This window comes from Amblyomma maculatum, chromosome 5, assembly GCF_055883805.1.
Source record: "Amblyomma maculatum isolate TAMU_Amacu chromosome 5, ASM5588380v1, whole genome shotgun sequence".
NCBI classification, from domain to species: Eukaryota; Metazoa; Arthropoda; class Arachnida; order Ixodida; family Ixodidae; genus Amblyomma; species Amblyomma maculatum.
Window position 1 is genome coordinate 46,597,225 of NC_139348.1, and position 20,277 is coordinate 46,617,501.

General features: G+C 46.0%; 1 protein-coding gene across 1 annotated transcript in view; it reads right to left on the reverse strand.

Annotated features, from left to right (window-relative positions):
- Positions 1 to 14,113, reverse strand: part of LOC146188235 (uncharacterized) — a 140,991-nt gene extending 126,878 nt beyond the window's left edge. Inside the window, exon 1 of the mRNA XM_084603696.1 lies at positions 13,348 to 14,113. The gene's annotated coding sequence lies outside the window, so the exon portion shown is untranslated. The remainder of the gene's footprint in view (positions 1 to 13,347) is intronic.
- Between the last annotated feature and the right edge of the window lie 6,164 nt (positions 14,114 to 20,277).

Here is a 20,277-nt window from a genome sequence, read left to right on the forward strand (position 1 = left end):
TTCCTCGTCTCAAGAAAATCTCAAACAGCTACTTAGCGGCTATCTCCTGGATGATATCTACAACTTTGACGAAACCGGTTTCTTCTATAAGCTCGGTCCATCCGCAACTCTTGCTCGCGGTCCTGCAACAGGAAAAAAGCGCAGTAAGGAGCGAATTACGGTAGGCCTCATGTGCAATGCGAGTGGGACGGACAAGGTGAAGCCAATCGTAGTGGCAAAATCAAAAAGACCCCGATGCTTTGGAAAAACATTCTCCCCATCTATATACTGTACATATGAAGCAAATAGAAAATCATGGATGACTTCAAATATTTTTAGAGGGTTTCTGCAAACATTTGACCAAAAACTAAAGCTAAGCGGTCGCAAAGTGGTTCTTCTCGTTGATAATGCCGGCTGCCACACTATCTCCCCTGAAGAGTTCAAAAATATCAACCTCATCTTTCTCCCACCAAACATGACTGCTAAGATTCAGCCACTTGATGCCGGCATAATTAGAGCAACAAAAGCACACTACCGAGCTGCCTTGGTCCGACACTACCTTCGTTGTGCCGAGAAGCAGGAGCCGCAGACAGTAGATCTTCGCTGGTGCTTGAGGCAGCTTAAGCTTGCGTGGGATGCCGTAAGTGAAACGACCATCACTAACTGCTGGCGCCACACTGGTATTTTACCGCATCAGGAGTTGGACCCAGAAAGTTGTAGTTTGGATGATGACATTCCCCTGGCAAGGCTTCGAGAATCACTAAAAGAGGCAGGTGCAGCTGACCCAGAGAGCGCCGCAGAACAACTCCTCGCCGCGGATGACGAAGCGGACGTGGAGGAGCAGCTCAGTGACGAGGTCATTTTGGAAGTTGCGGCGAATATAGAATCAGACACTGATTCATCAGCCAGTGAAGAGTTGGTGCCCGAGAGTACGACCAACATAAAGCCTACCATTACGCGTGTCATAGTGCGCGAGTCGCTTCAGACTGCACTGCAATATTTTGAGGACAACGATGACCGGGATAATTCACTCAAAATTGCCGGTGTTCTGTCTAATTTTGAGTCCAGTGAACACCGGTATGCACAAAAGCAGTCATTAATTACACATTTTTTTTCTCAATAAAATCTTTTTAGTTTTTATTCATGACTCGTTATTATGGATGACTCGCTTTATGGACAGTTTTGGTCGGAAACCAAAGTGTCCATATTAACGAGGCACGACTGTAAAAGCTCGCCCGGCCAAGATTACCATGTTTCGGTGGAGGCGAAACGGAGTGGCGTCCGTGTGCTGTGGGATATCAGTGCACGTTAGAAAAACCCAGATGGTAAAAATTTTCAGAGTCCTCCACTGCTGCGTCTCTCGTAGCCTGAGTCGCTTTAGGACGTTAAACCCCACAAACCAAAACCAAACCACTGTTTTAAAAAAAAAACCCTGCTTGCAGCTTTCGCCACCCAACACGAAAATTAAATCCAAGTTGCGACACAAAACATTACTGAGTTCTTCCAAAGCATATAAAACACGAACAAGCGTGCCACACTCGCAGTGAAAGCTACGATTCGTTACCGTACGCAGTTGTGCACATACGTAAAGTGTCCTCACTCAGCAAAGATGCCAATCGATTTCTCTCTAAATCGTTCAAAGCCCTCGAGTCAACCCTGAGCACGAGCGCGCTATCCGCAGTACCACAGTGTCGAGCAAACTTGCAGCAACTTTCCGACCACGAGACGATGGCGACACGATGACACCGTTTCCGAACTCCTCTTCGATATCTTCGCCTCCATCTGGGCCTCGAGATGCTGCCGGCCAAGCGAGGATCGGAAGGCGGTGCCGAATGGACGCGTAAACAGTTCAAGGACGCCCCGACCGCGACAACGCTCGCTAATCGTTCGTTTCGGCAACGTCGGGCGGACGCCAATTCGCCGCGGGCAAGTGGTTTCTCTCTTCCTCGCTCTCTACATGTATACAATGAATTAAAGCAATCCAGAAGTTAATGCATATTAACTGTCGTTCGGCGCATTGCGCAGCTCACGTGTCTTGAGCTAACACTCGTACACCGAAATTGGTTAATAAAGCAAAATTCCAAGTGCGCAAAATAAGCGTTGAGTTTGAAGGCTCGTATGCCTCGTGCGTAATAGCTAACGTAAGTGATCTTTGTTCGTGGAGAAAGCTTTATTCCGGACCAAATAATATAGAAAAAAAAACGTTACGAAAAACGTTACACATACATGTAAGAACGTCAGCCATGAACGTCGACGCGCACTACGTCCTAGGGCCCATCTGATGATTCTCCAATGTTTACATCAGTCTACACTCTCGGGTTCCTATACATACGGAAGCCAACATCTCCTCCTTGAACAGCATTTTTTATCCCTTATTGGACACGTTATCAGACGTTAAGAAAGGAAGATGATGTGAGATTAGATTTGTGAGCATGAAAAAGTTGGCACCGCTTAAACTCTAAATCATCAACCAACGGCTACATGACCTGATGTTCGCTTTGGTTCGCCTTTTTACGCTTGTTTTCATTTTTACCTTAGCGCGCTTCAAATATACCTTGTGCATGATTTCATTGAATAAAATGTGTGTGTGTGTGTGTGTGTGTGTGTGTGTGTGTGTGTGTGTGTGTGTGTGTGTGTGTGTGTGTGTGTGTGTGTGTGTGTGTGTGTGTGTGTGTGTGTGTGTGTGTGTGTGTGTGTGTGTGTGTGTGTGTGTGTGTGTGTGTGTGCGTGCGCGCGCGTGCGTGCGTGCGTGCGCGACCACTGTCACGCTAGCGAACAGTACACGCATATACATCTCATATAAAGACATATTCACATTGTACTCTCTGATCTGATTTCGGTTGGTTTAGTTTGGTTTGCGGAGCTTAACGTCCCAAAGCGACTCGAGACTATAAGAGACGCCGTAGTGGAAGGCTCGGGAACATTCGACCCCCTGGGGTTCTGACATCGCACAGCACACAAGCGCTTTGCTTTTCGCCTCCATCAAAAAGCGGTCGCCGAGGCCGCGGGGGATTCGATCCCGCATCCTTGGGAACAGTAGTCGAGCACCGTAACCACTGCGCCACCGCGGCGGGTTCCGATTGGATTTTATTTCATTTGAGTGTTGGCTTTGGTGCCTTCAGCGCGACATTTTTAGAGTAAATACAATTTGTAGGCAAAAGAACAATGATTGAACCCAGGAAGAAAAACAAAATTTAATCGACTTCATAATCGAACAACTGTCTTCCATAATATTTTCCATACATTTTTGACCCAGTCTATAAAAGAAATTTTCTGCCAGTAGAAATGTGCGCAGAGTTTACGACTATGAATCTGCGCGGGAGCTATCAGAGGCGTGTTGATGGAGCATTTTGAAGGTAGCGCAAAAAAAACAAGGACCAAAAGTAGAAGGACACACCACGAGCGCTTTTTCACAACTAAACGTTTTATTGGAAAACACAGAATAAATACCCATCTCACGAAACTACAACAGAAGAAAATAAACATGATAGCATCAAGTAGTACAGTAAAAGTATAGGGCACGATACAGCTGGTGCGGTGCTTATTAACTAAGATAAGATGTAAAAACAAAGGCAAAAAGAGCCTCATAGTCACGAAAGCAAACAAGAGTCACCAAAAAAGATGAAGGAAGCGACGGGAGAGATCAGTTCCATGTGTGTTCTAGATATGCCAGTTCTTTTTGTGTTAGAGCAATGAACGGTGCGCTTATGCATGTACTACCTTGTCTTGATACGTAAAAAGCCTCCGTGATTTCACGCTGAAGTCGTTCCTTATGAAATGACAATATTTCTGCTTCCTCATAAAGGGGCTTACATTTTTTTCTTTTTCTTGCACACCGGCTTACACTCCGGCTTACAGCCAGGCTTATAATCTTGACTTCCCTGGCAATGCTCAACCAAATGCGAGGACTTTGACCCTGATAGCTATTTTTCGCGTTCCTTTAGCCGTACATTTACACAATGTCCCGTCTGACCTACGCAGGTCTTTCCACATGAAGCTGGCAGCTCGTATACCACCTCCGTATTGCAAGGAATGAACCCTGAAGCAAGGCATGCTTTAGATCTTTTCCTATTTTTGCTTTGTCCCTTCCGATTCGCCATCATTCTGCCTACTAAGCCACACACTTTCATGAGCTTATTTGGAGCGGAAATGATTACCTTTACACCATACCGCTTGGCCACGTTGCTGAGATTGTGTGAATGTCGATACTTGTATGGCATCACCACCTTTTCCTTTTTGGCCTTATCGTCAGATGCCTTCTTTGGTGCGTTACCTTTTACCCAGCGGGTAAGTTTATCACATGCAAACCTGATTGCGCTGTCCGGATAACCTTATGCCTTTTTTCTATTTACCTGTTCATGAAAGCTTTTGACCATGTCGTGCATGCAAGATTTTACCAGGACTGAACGCAGACAAGAAAGAACAATTCCGTTTTTTACAACTTTCGAGTGGCCTGAGGCGCTATGTACTAAGGGTTTGATTGAACTCGGATGATAGCGCCAACAAACATGGCTGTGAGTGAAGGATAGAAGCACATCTTAAAACTGTAATTTGTCTCCAGTTGGCAACTCAAAAGACCTTTCCCGCACTCTCGGAAGACCTTTAAAAAGTTCACAACGTTGTCTGTGAAGCGTGCACCTTCCACAAAAACGAGGTAATTATCCACGTATCTAGACACACAAAAACACATGCCATTTAGACTTCCTTCAAGACATCTGTCCACGCTACTGAGAAAGATGTCTGCGAGAACAGGTGCCACATATGAGCCAATACATACACCGGACTTCTGTATGTATGTTTTGCCTTCCCAAGCAGCATGGTGGACTTGAGGTAGAACGAAAGTACTAATTCAAGAAAAGACTCAACCGGAATTCCTCCACTATTTCTGAAACTTAACTCATCATTTGATCCACAAATACAGTCCTTCACACTACGCATAAGGGCTGAGTGGCGTAAAGAATAAAACAGGTCAGTATCATCAACGCTAAAGGCTCTGCAGCTTCCAGGATTAGACTTCATCAACACATCTACCAGTTTGTCAGAATTTGAAACCAAAAATGGGTCATTAATACATAGGCCAGATAGGAACTTGAAAAGATAGCTCGAGATGACATGTTGCCAAGTGTTCCTTTCTGTAAAAATAAAAAGGGATCTCTGGCTTGTGCGTTTTCGCCAAAAAGAAGATATCTAAATGCGTACTCTTCACGTTCGAGAAGGCCGTTGCAAGACTATGCATGTTCATGCCTTTAAGTAGCCCAATAGCTTGCTTTCTAATTTTCGACGCTTTCGCGTCTACAGCGTTGAAATTCTTTTCAATGGCCGCCTGCCCTTTGACCGCATACATGCTCTCAGGAACAACAACGAAGAACCCTTCTTTATCCGACAGGAGTAACCGCAAATTGGATTTGACAGGGAAATCCGCTAAGCTGTAGCTGGAATCACACTTACAAGGTCGCGTCCCATGGTCAGTCCTTGCAATCGTATCGACACATTCCTCGATGCACCTGAGGCGGGTCTGTTCAGGCGCAGACTGGGCGAGGGCTCTACCAAAGCACAGTTTGTCAATTGGTGTCCAGGTCGGCTGGTAGGCGAACTTCGGTCCCTGTTGTAGGGTCTTAAGGTGTGGGACCGGTAGGGACTGGTTCCCCAAAACGAGGTCTTTTTCTTGGCGTAGAATCGCTCGTTTCTTCTTTACTGGCAAGAAGGAGGAAGATGAGGAGGAAAGGCAGGGAGGTGGCGGATGTATGCCCAGGTGAACTCTGTGGTCCGTTGCGCAGTTTCGCACCATTCCCTGTACCTACGTGCTTGGTGGTTATGCGGCATATTCAAGTCACACGCCAGACCTTGTAGCACCTGACCTGCCTCCAAAACGCCGAGCTTAGGTAATGTTTCACCCGTCGAGCATGGCCGGTTGAAGGCGGGAGGTATCCACACAGGCTGAAAAATTCCGGAAGACAGTCGCCCGATCTTGCATACCATAAGGCAATCCTTGCTTTCACTACATAAATAGCTATCAGGGCGGCCAGCGAGGCTGGACTGTAGTGGTGGGAGTTAAAACACGTAACACAGCCCGTTGTAGAAGAAATGTACAGTAGTAAGGTTGAAAGTTGGGCTGGTTGAATATGGTTCACTTTGAAGGTATTGCAAAAAACACTCTACTCTTGGTCCTTGCTTTTTGCGCTACATTCAAAATGAACCATATTCAACTCGCCCATGAAGCACACCGAATGAAACACAACGGTCTTTCTTTACCCTTTACAGTGACCCCGTGAAATACGCTGGAAATCGTTGAAGGTCACACTCTGAAAGATTCTGAGAGCAATTCCGCTTTACAAAAGCTCAGAGTTTTTCAAGGCACAGCGCGCTTGCGCATTCCTACGTCCGCAAAAAAATGCAAATATTCGTCTAACGCTGCAGTCCGTTTAAGATATGCTGCGTCTGCCGCGTTTGCTTTACCTGAATCGAAATTTGCATCCCACTGATTCTTGCCGACACAAGTGCCAGCAAAGCAGAGTGAGCGATTCTCATGTGTATACAGCAACAGGCTTGCTCAAGAGCTCTCGAGCCTAATTCAGCACTGGGAGTCCAGGTAATGGCGTCAGCTGTACGCGACAGCGCGGTAGCATCTTTCTCCGAGCCAAGTTAATTACTTTTCGCGATCCCACTTGCCTCCTGCCAGGAACTTCATCTCGAGGAAATTTAATTCCGTGGCAAAGTAAGTACGCTGGCGCAGAGGCGAGGTTCCCGGTTTGATGCAGGTTCTCAAAGACTCGCCGCTCAAAGGTATACCGTTGCCCAGAATGTCAGCAAGTTTAAGGTAGTGATAAGAAACTTCCATGAATTGGCATCGCGAAAGTCCTCTTTCAGTACACAGTGCATGATTTAACGCCGAGGTAAATGAGCTTACGCGGTGAACTGTATAGGCCTTCGTGAGTACGATGAGCACAACTGAGGCCTCTGAAGCTCACCAATGAGCACGGGTCGTCGTAACGACGCCTCAGGAAACAGAATAATATGGGAATTGATCCTCGCGTTCAACGGACAACCGTCGCAATGAAATCAATTTACGTGAATACCACGTCACCTTTGAATATAGAACGAACCGGGCAGAAAATTCGACATGAAATGAACAGTTATATATTTCGAAAGAGGCACTGCCTCGGCTCGCTTCTTGCAATGGACCTTTAATAGAAATAGTTCTGAAACACGCGAACATCTGTAGACACTACGGCTCAATTCCAGCCTGCGAGCTAGAAAGCGTGCGCGAAAAGTACAGGCTCAGTATATGCCCCGCATATATGCAGTGCTCAACCATATGCTTCCCGATGCCGCGTCTTCTTAATTTTGAGCCTCTTGCTCATTCGTGAATCTGCGTATTTTGTTTTCGCCTGCGTACTATATGAGAAGCGAGCCGCTGGGACACTATTTCGATAACGTCCTAGAAGCCACGAAAGACACCGAATGAATGCCAGAATATATCCAGATTGCGTCCGAAGCGTTTCAGGCCTCGCGCATACCCGCTCCCAATTATTTATTGCCCTTCAGCGCGGGTGAGACCACGGGACAGGCGCCGAGAGCGCATCCCGCTGCCCTTGAAAGCATCGCAGGCGCTACTCCTCCGCGATAACCGACAGTCATTATATTCACTGCTCTATCACGGCCACTGCAGTAAGGCTGAGTGCTGCGCAGACTTTGTGGCCAACAAATCAACCAAAGCGCGCGGGAGACTCCTAATCGGTTAAGCGCGACACGAACAGCGGATACGCAGCAGTGGCTGATAAGCCTAGCAGCAGCACGACGGCAAGCGAGATGACTACGCCGGGGCGATTACTGCCTCGGAGTGGCCGTCGGCGACTGTTTGAGGGTTGTTGCCAATTCCGAGTTTAACGGCGTTGTTACAAACTGCTTACCATGAAGATTACCGCGCGCTGGTGCTATCTCAGCGGCGGCGCGCGACCGTTATCAGCGGCAGTCTCGCTTTACATTGGCTGCCACAATCAATAGTTGTATAAAATTGGAGCTAGACTAAGCCATCTTGCGTAGCTCGCTAGCTCGAAGCGTGACACAGGTCGTGTTCCTTGACGTCCTGTCCGCGGAACTTCATAACAGCTCCAGGTACAGCCCCGTTGGTCAAAGCGGGCTAATATGCATTCGTAAGAAAACGCAAGATGTTACGACGAGTCACATCTCGTAAAATCTGTATCAAAGACCCCCCGAAATGTTTCTGATGACAAAAAAAAAAAAAAGAAATCTGTGCTTACAGATTGAACTAATGACAAATATATCATAACCATAAAATAAACGACCCGTCGCTAAGCAAACGTTTTGGCCCCGCCGCAGTGGCTTTCGCGTTCAGCTATTGCCTGTGTACTGTGCAATGTCCACGTGCTTAAAATAACCGCAAGTGCCACTCAAACGTCTTTCATAGCTAGGTCATATATACCACTTCGTGATGTTCAACCACCCATACCCCATTGTTGATTTTTCTTCTTCTTTTTTTTTTTTAGTATTCCTTCAAAAACAGCATCGCTTCAATCACTTTTAAAGCCTAGTGCAGAATTGCAAATATAGTATTCAGATGTTTCAGAGAAGACTGTTTTCCTGCTACTTTATTCGCTATTGTACGTTCAGATGGTACAGCTAACATCTTACTATGCCTAGTCAAGCACAGCATCAGATCAGTCATGTCACGAAGTTTTAACAGACAATTTTTGTCCTTTATAATTAATGGGAAAAAAGGGAGGGACTTTCACAGCCGTAACCCTAAGCCTAAAAAAGAGTCGACGTCTGAGTTGAGAGGCGCGCATTGTTGTTTACACTATCACACGAACGTTTTCGCACACGTGATTTTGAAGCTCGCTGCTGCAGCTCAAAAATAAGCAACGGCACAAACTCGAACGAAAAAATAAAATAAAAACGTAACGCGAGAGCACGCTGCCAAGCCTGGAAGCCTCACTTGTGATTGACATTTAAAACTCACAAAGCTGAACTTTGTCGAGTAGAAACAACGCAGCCGCTCGCGAGCAGACGCGTCGGTCCCTGCCAAACAGAACAGCCACGCGAAAAAAAGCATCGAAGAAGAGCAAGGAAGAATAGAGCGCGCGTGCGCAGCCTTGTCGTCGTAGCGATCCCGGAAAATTGTGTCCTAATCAGAGCTTTTTCTTCCACGGGCCAGATCCCCTCGCCTTTGATGTCTGCTCCGGTCGGACATTTCTCGCTTTCGCTCGTCATTTTAATTTATTTTCATTTCATTTATTCATATTTTAGGCAATACAGTACTGCCAAAGAGTCAAGAGTTTTCATTCGTTTTCCTTCGGGAGTCCAAATCTGCCTCATGGTTCCGTATTAAAGGGCGCTCTGCTTTCGGTGCGGTATGTTTTTTCTTTTTTTTTTCGAACCACGCACTCGGTTCACACAAAGAGCCGTGACGGATTTCTCTTCTTTTCTGCTGTCGCCATTTTATTTCTTTACGTATCTTCCTTCTGTTTATTCCTTCTTGGATTCTTCGTATTTTTTAATGGAAACGAGCTTACCCCGTCTGTCTTGGGGGGTTTGAAATACGAACAGCGTTCTCAAATATGCTGGAAGCGAGGATTATCGATTTTCTCGACCACAACTCTCATTTTATCTTCGTTTTTAGTTTTTTTGCTCCGTGGCAGACAATCTGTCTGCAAGGACTTGCAGATTCGCGTTAACGTCGGCAGTGAAACGCCCTCGCCGAAATGTAATAAATATACCATTAAGCTCTTGGGGAAACTGCAAACGACCATTGCTCAGCTTTAACGAGCCTGTTTGAAAAGTGATTCCCGGTCACCAGCGATGGCGCACTACGGTAAGTTTCAAGAATTCAGGTTTAGGGGTATGAATGTAGGCTGTCTCAATTGACTCTGAGCGATTGAAACACGTGTCACCGCGACCATTACAAGGAGTGCGCTTGAATCACCGGGCGACTTAAGTGTCATGTGCATGACCCTAAGGTCATACACATGACACTTACTCAAGCCGGCTGCGCTATTATTGTGTACCAGTGCACTACAGCGCTATATGCTGCCTCAGCTTCGACTGAACAGCGTATACTTTTGCCGCCATGGTCTCTGATCTCCGCGACCGTGTGCCGAGCATCCAAAGAATAGGTGCATGGAGGGTCATTTGAAGGGCGCAAGGGTTTGAGTTGCATCCGGTTATAATGTGCAATTGGAACGTCCGGTCAGAAACACTTGTGTAGTCAGGAGTGGCAAACTAATGGTAATTTTACGTATGAGCTCGGTTTTCGAACTGTGCAGAAAGACAGGAGCCATTGGGCCAAAATCGCTTGCAAACACAGACGTGCTCAGCTCTTCGAATGGCAGATAAGTAAAAAAAAAAAACAAAACTGTGAAGTTCGACAAAACCCGAGCCAAAAATAGGGTGCGGCAACATCTTTTCAACCGAAGGAGCAGCAGAAGGAGATTGTTTTCACTGTATTATATTCATTGTTCTGTATCCTAATTAACCCACTCCCCTCTGTAATGCCTTTGGCCCTGAGGGTACAATAAATAAATATGTATACGCGCAGCGCGTGAAAAGGTTGCTGTACAACATCTTTACCTGTTCCCACAGCCCCGGTCAGGTTTTTACTGAAATATTACGGCGCGTGGGTTTTGAAGCCTGTGCCGACGGCAGTTTCTGCGTACTAGAAAAAATAATTCGCAAAATATATTGGAATCTACTTATCCACCGGCAACATATTTTGCTATTTGCTAGCCTACTCGTGCCACTTACGAGCGAGGGGCAAAAATTTTCTGCAGACCCCCTATCTGAGCTAAACGCTATAAGCGACACTGGTGGCGCTCAGCTCGTCACGTGATGAAACACCTATCTTCACCACATGCGGTTAGGGCTAATAAAACTGTGTCAAAGGACAGCGTGTAGCTTTATTTTAGCGAGTACGGGTGTTTACCGTTAAAAAAATGCGCACTTCACAGCGGTAATCGCTGTGAAGTGAAACAGTTTGCTGAGTCATAGTTGAACAAATATTTCGCTGAAGCTACTTTAAAGCTTTAAAAAGTATATTGTGACTGGGTGACAAAGTTTTCTCCGCATCCACGACCAGCGTGGTGAGGGGGCAACAAATGACATCGCAACGTTGGCAACGCTATAAGACCACGACTGTGCGGACCGGTACAAGAGTGCAAAGAATTTTCGGACCCATCCTTTCAACTTAACCCTCTTCGTAGGCTGTCGTCAATGGACTGATCATCATAGTACTGCACCGCAACACGTGGCCCAGCGATCGCGTCAGTGAAAACTATTACGCTCGAAATAGCGCCGTCCAGCCGCTGAGGCTGTTTTCTGCGCGCTCGACGACACCGAGATGATGGGCACCGTTCCAGGCCCGTCACAGTAGGCGAGGAGCCTTCTCGAACGAAGGAGGAGGAAAAGGGGGAGGTGAGGACGTGCCACACACGGTTTCGGGCCCGAAACGTTTAAACATTTCCGCAGCAAGTACGTGACTCAAACCACGCTCTGGCTACCGGGGCTACGCACGTGCAAAAAGCAAGGCACCCTCCGCAGAGGCTATTTTCAGCGTTTTCTCCAGTGACTGGCCCAAACTTAAAAGACGTTTATTGCGGGAACGATTTCCATGCACTGCACTGGAGGATACATTTTTAATGAAGGCGCTTTACTGATTTCCCAGAGGTCGCTGCGAAGCTTCAGTTGGACAACCGCTAGAAAGAAAAAACTCGCTGCCAGTGGGTTTACAACACGGACCAAGGAAACAGGATCATCGTCAATGGCGCTACGCTCGGCAGCCGAATTCTTAACGTGTTAAGTTGCGAGTCTTTCAGGTGTGCTTCGTATGTTGAGCTTTTGACTTCTTCTCATAGAGTTGTAGTAATGGCTATAATTAAGTATCCTTTATACCAATAAAAGATTAAATGCCTATTGAATGCTTCGCTAAATGTGGGAAGACGTCGCAAAGGAAAGCTAAACGAAACAAAGCTTATCCAAACGAGTACTCAATTTTTCTTCTGCATGTTTGTTCATGCGTTGTCAAGCTAAACCGGCACCTAATAACGTAGTTGATATTTCAGAAATGCTAGTCGTGGTTCCTCATTGCTTTTGATGTTCTGCTATTCAGTAGAAAGCCGCGTGTTATATTCCGATTATGACGGTGTCCTTATAAACGGAACACGACACCTCCCAAGTTTACTTCGGTAAAGGGGAAAAAAAATCATATAGTGGTGGCTGCATTATGTATATTTCATGTGCAAAAAAAAAAAAACGATTCAAATATTTCTCTTTGCAGCATACATAACATTCACTCATTGTTTTCTCTTCCCACTTTTTCAATGCCTTTATGGCATGCCAAAAACGAGAAACAAACAATCGACCTTGAAAAACTATATATGGTAAAACGCCATATTTGCTATAAATATATCTTAAGCATTTTCCGAGCAAATTAACTCGCAAGCGCATGGAAAGAAAACAGAATTGGAAGTTTCGCTTGGTCACCTGGCGCCAAGGATTTGCGAGATAATTGACAAAATCAAGGGCATATCAACATCGAACGTTCAAAATAGAGGCCACTGACAAACAGGCGCGTGACTTAAACGTAGGATCTCGTTCTATTAGTCACGCATTCTTGTCGCAATCTAAGTGCAATCCATCAAAAGCAGAAACATTTTAGCTCGAGCTTTTTTCGAAAAAAGCCCACCCCTAATCTCAAGTGATGCATAGGGGGTAATATCTCATGGCTAACTTCAATCTTGCTAATGTGGAAATAATGTTAGCGGGAACGAAGTGAAGGCAAAAAGAGGCAATCGGCATCAAGCCGCGCTCAAAACCGCTGCGGCATTACTGCAGACGAAGATTGTTACTAGTCATCGATAAGAACCATTCTCATTGAAGAAAAGCACGTCGCTACTTCCACACTACCTTTCATACGACAAATAATTTCCTGAACGCTGTATTTCAGAACTGAGCACCACACTGGCTACCTGGACACCGTATACAATCAACACCGCACACGCGAGCTGGACACACTCTTAACGATCTCAACACAATACACTTTTCCTCAATTCTGCATTCCAAAGCTACATTTGTATTTGCATTTTGTATTAACACCTGCCACAGCTCATGTCAGACATGATTACGCTGGTACAATGACACAAATAAAACACTGCCTCTAGCTCTAGACCGTACACCCGAAAAAAATAGCTTACACCCGTAATGAACAGCGCAGGCCCGAAATGTAGACCCTATTGTCAAACTGAATACCTTACTTCCCAAATGATTCCCATATCGGGGGGCGCAAGCGCTGAAAGGACGGCGGGTCAGCGTCCTCCCCGGCGCACGCCACCGCGGGAATGCGAGCATTGCACTCACCCCCTGAAAGCCCTGCTCCTCCTCAGCGCTCAGGCGACGGCGCTCCTCCGTGCCGCGGCCGCAGAGAAAGCGACGGAGGTGTCGTTCCGTCGATCCACATCATCCAAGATGTAGCGCAGCCAAGGCAGTGCCGAGCATGACGGCGACAGTCAGGAACGTCTTATCCACGGCAACTTGATGATACGCTTTGTCTCGAACACGTGAAGAAAACTCACACCACAAACTTATTGGCTAAGTGGAACCGCTAATTTTTCTAACCGCACCTCAAACACACACGTGCCCACGCACAAGTGCACTACATCCACTTTCAAGCTCTTCAAAGATCACTCACGCGGGAGTAACTGTGAGATTAGACGAAACGTGGTGGGGGATCACCCGAAGCCGCGGAAGAAACCATCTTCGTCGGGATTATAGGCACGATTTGCGAGGGCTTGAGAGGAGGAAGAGGCTATCGATCGGAAGTTGCAGCAGCAAAAGACGGACTCCAATAAAAATTCGCGAATCAAACGAACCAAGAGACAAGACGGCGAGCGTGCGCCTCAGCGTCGGAGCTGGGGCCGCAGGAACAGCGTTCGCTGGCGCGGCCGTCGGCAACGGCGCTCCACTCTGGTCTGCTGCAATCCAGCGTCAAAAAACGCTGCGCCGGCGCTGCGGCGGCGGCGCGCTGGAGGATGATGGCGAGAGAGGAGGATGGCTGTCCTTTCCCGCTCCCTTCGTCCAGCAGAGTGCCTTTTGTTTTCACCGTTTCGCAAGCCACTCTCCGGCGGAGCATCACTCTCAACAGCTCGCCGCCGCGCAGATCGAGCGGGAGCACCGGGAGCCGCGTGTCGTTGCCGGAGCAGGCGAGGAGTGGCGCTGGCGTCGTCTGCAATACGAAACGTCACAAGTGACGTAGTTCCTACGTGCGCTACTACAGTGTAGCGCTACTTTGAGACTCAAAAAGCGAGAGGAGTGGACACACGCCGTGACTGATTGGCGCGAAATATAAATGTCATGAACATGCTCTAGTCTGTTGGAATACGAGACGACGTGACAGGCAGTGCAGACATTTTTACTGCTAAGTTGAGGTCGGTTCCTCAAAATAACGGTATGAAGAATGAATGAATCAAACTGCGCGTAACGACAAAAATAACGGTCTTTCAGAATGGTCCATGCGGTAGCAGAGCCATAGGTCGGCAAATTCACGTGTGCTCACTCAGGCTCACTCAGAAAAATTTGGTCCATCTACAGGCTCACTCTCACTCAGACTCACAAAGCCTGGACTCACTCACTCTCATGAACTTAAACTCGCGCAAGCTGGCGACTCACTCGGGATTGCTCAGACTCTTGAACTCAAACTCACGCATGATGACGACTCACTCGAGCTCACTCAGACTCGTAATTAATCTGGGCTCACTCATTCATTTCAGCTCACTACTCATTTGAACTCACTCATCTCGACTTCCTCATTTTTGACTCGCGACTTATCTGTACTTACTCACTTCGACTCATGACTCATCTGAACTCAGACTCACCATAGACTCACTCATTTCAACTCACGACTCATCTGAACTCACTCATCTCGGCTCACTCATTTTTGACTCACGACTCATCTGCGCTCACTCACTTCGACCCACGACTCACCTGAACTCAGACTCATCTGGACTCACTCATTTCAACTCACGACCCATTCACTCATTTCGACTCATCGGGACTCACTCATCATGGACTCACTCATTTCCACTCTCGACAAGTAACGAGTGACGATCCTAAAGCTTGTATAGGCGGACAGAAGGCGATACAGAGAATAACGTGGGAAATAAATAGAAAAAAAATGAGTAATATTACATGATTAGACTGTTTTCTTCAGTAATGAGTTGAAAGGTTACAGAAAAATGAAAAAATATGGTAGGGATTATCTCTTTTAAGCTGATTATAGTACGACAGCACGGTCTTTTTAGCTATAGCACGGGCCAAATTTTGGAAATGGCTATAGCTGATTTCGTGTTTGCCGTCTTGTCGGGCACAGTCATTAATGGTGGATACGAATTGTAAAGATGAAACTTCGAAGGTGGCCTCGGCCAAATTCTGAAAATGGTCCTTCCAAACTTTATAGGTGACCATAGTGTCGAGGATGGTCAATGCAATCAGGAACTAATCGCTTTTGATGCAGATTGGCCAAAATCAAATTTAGAGGATTTGTAAACCGTGTGTGACCCGAACCAAAATTTGGGGGTCACTATCGTGTTCGCTGTAATCGAATTATGTTGTACGTTCATTTTGGTCCGAAATCGTCCGAGGTCAATCGACTGGGGTGAGTGGACCAATTTTTAGTGTGGGCCAGGTCAAATTTGGAGGTTACAATCTTGTTCGCCATAGTCATATTAAATTGGACAGATTTTTGCCTAAATCAGTCGAGGTCAAATTTCGGCAGTGGGTGGGCAAACTTTAAGTCGGCCCGGGAGGTCATCATCGTGGTCGTCATAGGCAAATTATGTTGGACAGGATTTGGACCTAATCGACCAAAGAAAAATTTCAGCTATACCGGAATGGATTTAAAGTATCCACGTACGTAGCCACGTATTCTGACCTCCTCAAACAGCCTACCCAATCGGAGCAATGGCACACAAAAAAAAATATCGGACAAGATTCTTAACTTCTTTCGCAATAAGAAAGAACATTAAAAATTGTGGTTACGCAATGGTCTCTTCGAAATTCATTAGCCTGATATTATTAGCTATGCACGACTAGCCTGACTCGTTCGCCTCGCTGTGCACCTATGAGCAGCCAACCCGTAAAATCATTTGCGAGATATTCTGAAGTAAGTAAACAGAAAGGGAAGAACCATAAGCCAATGAGAAAAAATGTTCGATTAACCTGCATTAATCGCCATAGTTAAAATATTTGAGTAACAAAAACAACGAAATTTCTCTACATCATCAGCTCACCAAAAAACTTATTCATCATTAGAATTACACAGGCAATTCGAGTCCGCTGGGATCTAATTAGCGGCTTGTGCCCATTACTCACTCGATCACTTCAGATCATGATTATTCAACCTCCGAGCGAGAATTCATTTGATTTCATAGGAAATTTCTAGGTCGGACTGAGCACGACTCAGATCATAATCTGAATGCGAGTCCGCAATCACTCATGACTCAGATCATGATCTAAATGTGAGTCCGGACATACAACTCAGATGATGACCTGAGTGTGAGTCCGGACTCACGACTCACATTATGGCATCGCTATGACAGCGCTCGTCCGTTGTGCTTCTCTTCTTGTGTGTTTCGTCTCTTCGCGCTGTTACACCCACTATGCAATTGTACTTCAGATTATGATCTGAGTGAGTCTGAACTCATGGCTCAGGTCACGATTTGAGTGCGAGTCTGGACTCACTCACAACTCAAATCATGATCTGAGTGTGAGTCCGGACTCACTCACTACTCAGGTCATGATCTGAGCGTGAATCTGGACTCACTCACTACTCAGATCATGATCTGAATGCGAGTCCGTACTCACTCACGACTCAGATCATGATCTGAATGTGAATCCGGACTCACTCACGACTCAGATCATGATCTGAGTGTGAGCCTGAGTGAGCCCGAGTGAGTCGACCCATGAGTTAGTCGACCCATGAGTGAGTCCGCCGACCTATGGATAGCACCAAAACAAATGCAACGGATAAAAAATTCCGACCAAGGTGCAGACTGATGTAAAAGAACACATATACAAAGCTGCACTTAGTTCAATGTAATCTCGTAAATAACAGTGCATTTTCTTAATTATGTTTATACTTTATGTTATAATTATGTTCATGACTTCAGCAGCATTGCACATTCGTGCCACATCTAAATCCTGTATTTTCTGCAGGTGAGAAAAATGTTTTTCAATGTATAAAGCAAGAAATTGCAATTGTCCACTGCTGCCGAACACAGCAAAGATTTTATTTTGCTCCTGAAATTGCATGCTTCTGTGTTTGTGTGAGGTGCACTCATCACCTGAGCGCAAATGGGTAAGGACGTTAAAGATATTAGCAAGGAACTTTGAAGGCCTGAGGCGCGAACTGGACAGGTCATTGAAGGAAGGTGTAAAAAATTGCAATAAAACGTGCGATGGAGTTAATGAAATCAAAGAACTTCGGAAGGAATTTAAAAACCTTTCAATGAGGAACGAAGAGCTTGAAGCTAGGCTGAATGAAACGATAGCACAACTGAAACAGTATCAGCGATCAAACAACTTTAGGATAAAAGGAGTACCTTATGAAGGCGGTGTTGTCGCTGTTGTTAGAAGGGGTGGAAGTATTCTGAATGAAACGATTGCAGACTCGGATATAGATATTTGTCACCGTGTCCCCACATCTAAAGCCTCCGAAAGGAACATTGTTGTCCGTTTCGTGTAACGCACAAAACGCGACGAAATCATGCAGAAAGCCAAAAAGCAAAGGATGACCATAAATGACCTTTATTACTGCGGAGGCGCCATGCCCGTCTATGTCAATGAGCACCTTTCCCTTTCTAACAGGATAATTCTGGGTATTGCGTGCTGTAAGAGAAAGGCAGTAGGTTGGAAGTTTGTATGGACGGTCAGTGGGAACATTTTCACCCGAACGAAGGAGCAAAGTGCTATCTACAAAATAGGCAGTACTGAGACTCAATAATTTTTCGCATAGACACGACCAGTACAAGTATTGAAGGCAGTGCAGAATAGCTGTTATGGAAGAGATGTCAGAAGATTGCTGCTATTATCACTGTGATCAGTTTAATGAGAAGTACAAGAAAGGGAAAGGGAGGTTTTCATCAATTCACTTAAACATGAGAAGCCTTAAAAACAAAGAAGATTTTGAAATATTTCTGGATTCCTTCAGACTAAAATTTACCGTCTTAATACTGACAGAGACGTTGTTGACTAAAGAAAACAAACCACCTTACCTTCAAGGTTACAAATATGAAAAGATTAGTAGAGGAAAGAAAAGAGGTTGCGGGATAGCCATTTACCTTTACGAAAGTTTACCGTATAAGGCATAAAGCAGCATGTCATGTATGGATGCAAATGTCGAGAGGCTATAGTTGCAAGCGCTAAACAATACTGTATGTACCGTATATAGACCACCTTGTGGCTGCGTGCAAAAAATTCATGACGTTTTTTTGCAAAATGCGCTTTCCTCTTTTGGCTCTGTGAAGGTGGCGTTTATCATTTTCGGGGATATAAAAATAGGCACAGCATCCGGTACCTTACACGCTAACACGCTTCAAGACATGGTTCCCCAGTATATATGCATGTGTCAATGCTTTAACACGACCCACTATAGTGACTGCTAATACAGCCACTTCACTTGACATCTGCTTCACAAACAGAGGTAATAATGGCTTTACTGCTGGTGCAATCTTAAAGGAGATCAATGATCGCCTGCCCGGGTGTCACCCGTTAATAATTAGGGGGTATTATTAACGATGCGCCCTTAACGGTGCGCACACTCCCAGACATCCTTAGAGTGAGTGGGGGTAGCTGTTCCGGTCGCAAAGGAGATGCCCTCGACCTGCGTGGCAAGCTCAGCCGGAATTCAACTACCTTGTAGTGACAGAAGGGGGTGGTCGTTTGGTGCCCAGCGGTCGCCGGTTCAAACCAGAGTAAGGATCGGAGTCAGAAGTAACAAACAAAACACAATTTATGCACAGCAAGAGACGATACAAAGGAGTACACAAGATCACTTGAAATACAACAGACGAGAGGTTCACAGAATACGAACGCTAAGCATGCAACTACAGAATGATTCAATAACACAGGCTTTACAACAGATCAAACACGAGAGAGTACATAAACAAACACCAAATTGTTCACCGGGCACTGTTGCAGTCCGACGCCTCAAGAGTCACGATGTGGCCGCCATACGAGACGAGCGCCGCTCCCTTGAAAGTCCGTGGGCTTGCCAGCAGCGGGTGATCCCCGGGAGTCCAGTCGAAACACATAAGAATCAACAACACAGAAACACAGCTATTCAAATGTGGAGCGCACAAACCCAGGGCATGCTTTCGCCTATATTTCCAAAAACGGCTTGTGGCTTTTCCTTCGAACAGGTGAGCTCTTCTCAAACTGCCAGTTCTCTTTCTTACGAAGCACTGGTACGTCTTTCTTACGCGTGTCCTGCTTTTCTTCCTCATTCGCGCTTTGATCTTCCTTATATTGTCTGTTTGCCGATCAGAAGTAGTTTGGCCCTTGTATCTGAGGCCCCAAACAGCACGCTCGCGGAGAGAAATGTTGCCTGCAGGCCTAATATTATTCTGGCGTCCGCGACAGGACGTTTGGTGCACTCAAGCTCAGAGGACGGAGAACGAGTTGGAAGAGTTTACGAAGAGGTCGTAAACAGTGTAACAGCAGAGCGATAGCGTGAGGTACCGCGCTGAAGCGGATGTGTAAGGTCCATTGAGAGTGCTATGCGTTAGCATTAGGCAGTTCAGATTGAAGATGAATATCAAGGAGATTATTGCCTTAGGCCTAGAGAAGGGTCTTGAAGGAGCTGAACTGCGAGAATGGGTAGACCGAAAAGAAAGAGAGGTTCTAGAACAAGCTAAGAAGGAAAGAGAAGAGGCTGAGAAAGAAAGAGAGAGACAACGAGAAGAAAGAGAGAGAGAATGGCAGAGGAAACAAGCAGAAGCAAGGAGACAAGCAGAAGAAAGAGAAAAAGAATGGCTCAGGAAGAGAGCCGAAAGAGAAAAAGAATGGCTGAGGAAGCAGGCAGAAAAAGAAAAAGAATTCTTAAAAGAGAGAGAGATCCTTCTCAAAAAGCTGGCTGAAGTTCGGCGTTTGAAAGGTATTACCGAGCCTCCGGAGGTTACCTTTCATTATATTAGAAAGTACAGCGAACCAAGCGATACATTGACAGCCACAGGTACTGTAGAAACTGGCTCCAGCAGCCAGAATGAGGTTGTGGATCAGCGTGTTCCTGCAACA